The sequence below is a fragment of the Leptonychotes weddellii genome, chromosome 1 (assembly GCF_054177405.1).
Source record: "Leptonychotes weddellii isolate Sample4059 chromosome 1, ASM5417740v2, whole genome shotgun sequence".
In the NCBI taxonomy this organism is placed as follows: domain Eukaryota; kingdom Metazoa; phylum Chordata; class Mammalia; order Carnivora; family Phocidae; genus Leptonychotes; species Leptonychotes weddellii.
Window position 1 is genome coordinate 45,839,082 of NC_138369.1, and position 5,384 is coordinate 45,844,465.

Below are 5,384 nucleotides of genomic sequence, written 5' to 3' on the forward strand. Positions count from 1 at the left end.
GCATATTGTGTTACATTTCTTTTTCTGTACGCTTATTTTTCCCCTAGAGTTAATAATTGCCCCTCAACCCTTTTTTTTTTGACTACTGCCAATTTTTACCAAACTCTTCGAAAGAATTATAAAACTTTTTTTAAAATTTTTTATTGTTATGTTAATCACCATACATTACATCATTAGTTTTTGATGTAGTGTTCCATGATTCATTGTTTGTGTATAACACCCAGTGCTCCATGCAGAACGTGCCCTCTTTAATACCCATCACCAGGCTAACCCATCCTCCCACCCCCCTCCCCTCTAGAACCCTCAGTTTGTTTTTCAGAGTCCATCGTCTCTCATGGTTCGTCTCCCCCTCTGATTCCCCCCCTTCATTCTTCCCCTCCTGCTATCTTCTTCTTCTTCTTTTTTTTTTCCTTAACATATATAAAACTCTTTTTAACACAGCCACATCAGATGATCTATTGGTTTCATTTTGGGGGAATCGAGGAGACATCTTTCTGGAATTTCTCCATCCTCCCACTCCAGGTGGGATTAATTGTTCTTTTCTGCCTCCTGCAAAGCTGCCAATCTTGCCTTTACCACCATCCTGAGAATTGTTCTCCCTTTCTCCAGTGTTGGTTCCCCAGTCTCCTGGATTTTTGTCTTTGTAATTGGTTTCCTCTGCATCTTTGTTAGAGTACATCTTCTAGTAGCTTCCTAAGGAAAAGGGAGAGGGAAGAAATTTTTAACAACTCTTTATTTGTAAATAGCTTCAAGATTACATGGGTTTAATCATATATTATAGTTTCCCCCAGATTCTCCTATTCTTAACATTTTGCCCCATTTGTGCACACACACACACACATACACAAGCTGTGTGTGTGTGTGTATACACCTTATAGTTCATCATCAACTTTGATAAATTTTTTTTTTAAAGATTTTATTTATTTATTTGAGACAGAGAGAATGAGATACAGAGAGCATGAGAGGGAAGAGGGTCAGAGGGAGAAGCAGACTCCCTGCCGAGTAGGGAGCCCGATGTGGGACTCAATCCAGGGACTCCAGGATCATGACCTGAGCCGAAGGCAGTCGCTCAACCAACTGAGCCACCCAGGCGCCCAACTTTGATAAATTTAACATTGACACAATAATCTACCATCCATATTCCAATAGATCAATTTTGTCAGTTGATCCAGAAGTGTTTCTTACATTATTTTTCCCCTCTGTTTCAGGATCCAGTCTAAGATCAGGTATTGCATTTAGATGTCATTGGTCTTCTTTAATCTGGACTACTTCCACAGCCTATCTTTGTCTTTTATGATACTTTTGCTAAAATAAATAAAACTCCAGGGTGCTTGAGTGACTCAAGTGGGTGAAGAGTCCTACTTTTGGTTTCAGGTCAGGTCATGATTGCAGGGTCATGAGATGGAGCCCCATGTCAGGCTCCAAGCTGGGCTGGGCATAGAGCCTGTTAAGATTCTATCTTCCTCCCTTTAGTCTCCCCGCCTCTACAAAAAAAAAAAAAAAAAAAAGAATAAAATAAAATAAATAAAGCCCCCCTCCCTTCTATTTAATTAGAATGTTCCTCACTTTGGTTTCCTGTTGTTTCTTCCTGTTTAGATTCAAACTATGCATTCCTGGTCAGAATTCCTGGTCCTGTGTCCTTTTTAGGCCATCACATTTGGACACTGGATGCAGTGTCCTTCCCCCGCCCCCTTATTGATGATGTTAATGTTGGTCATCCAGTCAAGGTGCTAGTTAATTTTTTCCCCATTAGTTTGTTTTTCCTCCTTCCAATAAGCAATCTGTGGGAAGACATTTTAAATGCTAATGTTCTCTTCATTGAAATCTCCCCCTAGATTTTGCAACCACTGATGATTCTTGCCTAAACCAATCTTTACTTTGATAGTTGCAAATGATGATTTAACTCCTGCACTGCCTTCACATTTATAAGTAAGCACTCAGCATTTTACTAAAAGAACCTTCCCTTCCCTTCCCATATATCTATCCATCCATCCATCCTTCTGTCTCCTAACTATCTATCTATCTACCTACCTATCTATCTATCATCTCTCTATTTTTGGTATGGACTCGTCATGGATTTCTTTTTTTCCCCAATAGTTTATAATTCATTACTGTCCCTACTCTCTCTTTCTAGAATTCCTATTCTTCAAATTCTGGCATGATCCTCTAACTTTCTTATCGTTTCTCTTCTGTTTTTCACCTTCTGGTCTTTTAATTCTACTTTCTGGGACAGTTTTTCAACTTTATCTCTTAATCCTTATATTGACTGTTTTTAATTTTAACTATCACATTTTTAATTTTTGAGAGATCTTTCTTGTTTCTGATTGGTTTTTTTTCTTGGATGCAGTATACACTCTTCTGCCTTCCAGAACATTATTGAAACTCTTTTCTGCTCCCTGCATTGTTTCTATTTCTTTTCTCTGAGTTTTTTTTTTTTTTCGGATTATTGAAAGCAAATTATTATTTGTTTTTTTTTTTAATTATTATTTGTGTGCCTGTCATGGAGGTGTTCCTCAAATGTTTAGTGATCTTTGACAGATTCTACTTAATAGTGAGGCATGGGTAGGGTTTGTTGACTGGTGGGCTTCACTGTGATGTGATTCAGTAGAGCCCATTTGTTTTCACTGAGATGTCTCCAAATGTCAGTGTCTAGATTTGTTTTCTCTTGCAGCAGTTTCTCCAGGGGCGAATCATCCAATCTTCTGGTTGGGGAAAACTGTGGTGGTTGTGGGGGAGGGTAGGGAGTTGGAGGACTGGTTGGAGGCAAGAGGAAGATATAAGCTTGGATGCTGGAGCACAAGGAGGAACTTTTGCACGGTGTTCACCCACACCTTCCATTATGCCTACAGTCCCTGTGCTCAGAGCCTCTCTCTCTTTCAATTTCTTCAAGGAATAAATCTCAATTCTTGTTCAGGGTAAGAGAGGAGTAATCGCATAAATGGGTGGAGTAATGGAGTAGAGGAGGGGGGGAGCTAAATGCTCTTAGTACAGACTCTCAACCAGTGCTCAATCTTCTCCAACCAAGGTGTACCTGATGTCTCCAATTCCTGAAATTTTTAGTGTTCTGTAGGATGAATTAACTCTCTTCTCTTTGCCTTCTGTAGACTTAGGTTTTAGCTTTCTCCACTCCATTAAGTCAGTTATGATGGGCCCTTCTACTTTCTCTTAGAAATTTGTGGAATCTTCCATCTGTTGTCATCTCCTCTCTCACTCTGTCTGTACTAGTGAGTTTATGCCATTTAAAATTCTTATTCTGTCATTTTGATGATGCTTCATAGAGTGACAGAGGTAAAGATATGGATTTGATCCACCTTGTTAACTAGAATATAAACAAAAATTTGAAATAGGATGAGAGAAGCAAAGTCCAAGATTAGAATTAGCATTCTGGCCACCTGCACTTAATCTTTTCCAATTTAAGTGGAAATGGCTGCTGGGTGTGATTTCTGCACACATAAGTTTGTTTTCTGATCAAGGGGAAAGACAGGATCCTAAAGGATTAGTGTGGGGGAGGATGTGATGTAGCTGCTCAGGGAAGGGTACCAAAAGAAGTTATTTACATCATATTTCTTTATATAATATGTAAAATTATATCTCATCTGCAATGACCCACATACCTTTGCAAGATTGATCTAGAAAAATGGAACAACTTTAAGACGATCCAGTACTGGAGATCATAATATAGATACGATACAAATGATCTATATTTCACCACTTAAAATGACAATTCAAATATAACATGGGATGCAGGGATGGATTTAATAGGAAATTCAATCATAAAACAGAACTTAAAGAGGTGCAAACTCCAGTTATAAAAAAAATAAATCCCAGAGATAAAACGTACAAAAAGGGAATATAGTCAATAATATTGTATTAACATTGACTGGTGAATAAACTACACTTATCATAGTGAGCATTGAGTAATGTATAGAATTGTCGAATCAATATGTTGTACACTTGAAAATTAATATAACATTATATTTTAATTATACTTCAATTAAAAAAAAAGAGGTGGGAGGGCCTGAGTGGTTCAGTCGGTTAAGCGTCCTACTCTTGATTCAGCTAAGGTCATGATCTCAGGGCTGTGAGTTCGAGCCCTGCTTCGGGCTCTGCACTGGCCATGGAACCTGCTTGGGATTCTCTCTCTTGCTTCCTCTGCTCTCCCCACACTCTCCCTCTCTAAAAAAAAAGAGAGAGAGAGAACAGAACTTAATTTTCATGTGGTCAACAACTAACGTTAGAAACCCCGTGTGTGCCAGGCACCTTACTAGGTGCTTATTTCCTAGATGTTTGTGCTAGGTTATCATTAATACCCTTAGCAGGAGAAAATGTGTTTTTGACAGAAATGCAGACAAACTCAAGTTACAATGATGAAATAAGGAAACTGGTTGACTCTATACGGTAATAAAACTGGAGAGTGACTGTAAAATATAATCTGCCTATGGTGCAGTTTGACTTATCTCAAAGGGATTTGCCCAATAAAACATTACTTAGGTATCTAAGGAAACTGTATTTTATGATTCCATAACTAACTGGAAATTAAGCAATTTGGCTGAATCAATAGTTTATTTATAAATATTCATATTTTTGTGAAACCACAGCCAGTTTCTGGGTAGTTTATCTTATCAAACAGTGACATAATGTAGGAAAAGGAAGATCCATTGGATGGTCCACTATATCAAGGGGAAGAAAATTCCATATATCATTCAGGATTTTCAGCTTGATACTCCATTAAAACTTCACTGAGTTTTAGTTAAATTATGTGACAAAGGAAGGAAGGAATAGTTTTCCTACACAATTCCTTCACAGACTTTGTCACTGGTAAGGGGTAGATGCAAGAAGGATTGTGGAGTCCTCTACAATACATTGTTGAATGAACACAGGAGGTCACGATATGTATTATAATATGCAGTCTGTATGAGAGGGTCTAGCAGTATTTACACAAATGTTTAAAAGAGGTAATATCAAATTTGCAGGCTACATTAGGCCAACTGATGATATCCTTGTTCCCCACATGTCAAGTGTGGGCAATGATGTGGGGCAAAATAAAGGCTAATATATTGTTAATGGGAATGAAAGTTGCTATAGCTATTTCGGAGAGCAATCAAGCTTCACATCAGAAAAATGCAAAATAAAACAGTAACGAGATACCATTTGGTGCACATCAGATTGGAAACAATTTTAAAATCTTTTTTTTTTTTTAAAGATTTTATTTATTTATTTGACAGAGAGAGACACATTGAGAGAAGAGCACAGGCAGGGGGAGTGGAGGGGGGAGAGGCAGGCTTCCCGCTGAGCGGGGAGCCCGATGCGGGGCTCGATCCCAGGACCCTGGGACCATGACCTGAGCCGAAGGCAGACGCTTAACGACTGAGCCACCCAGGCGC

The 5,384-nt window shown here is 38.6% G+C and overlaps 1 long non-coding RNA gene across 3 annotated transcripts in view; it reads right to left on the bottom strand.

The window, feature by feature from the left end:
* Positions 1-339: 339 nt before the first annotated feature.
* LOC115941194 (uncharacterized) overlaps positions 340-5,384 on the bottom strand; it is a 38,461-nt gene continuing 33,416 nt past the window's right edge. For 2 of the 3 annotated variants that reach the window (XR_014145959.1, XR_014145958.1), the window contains exon 6: positions 340-693. This is a non-coding gene — a long non-coding RNA (uncharacterized LOC115941194). The remainder of the gene's footprint in view (positions 694-5,384) is intronic. The other variant, XR_014145956.1, reaches the window with a different exon arrangement.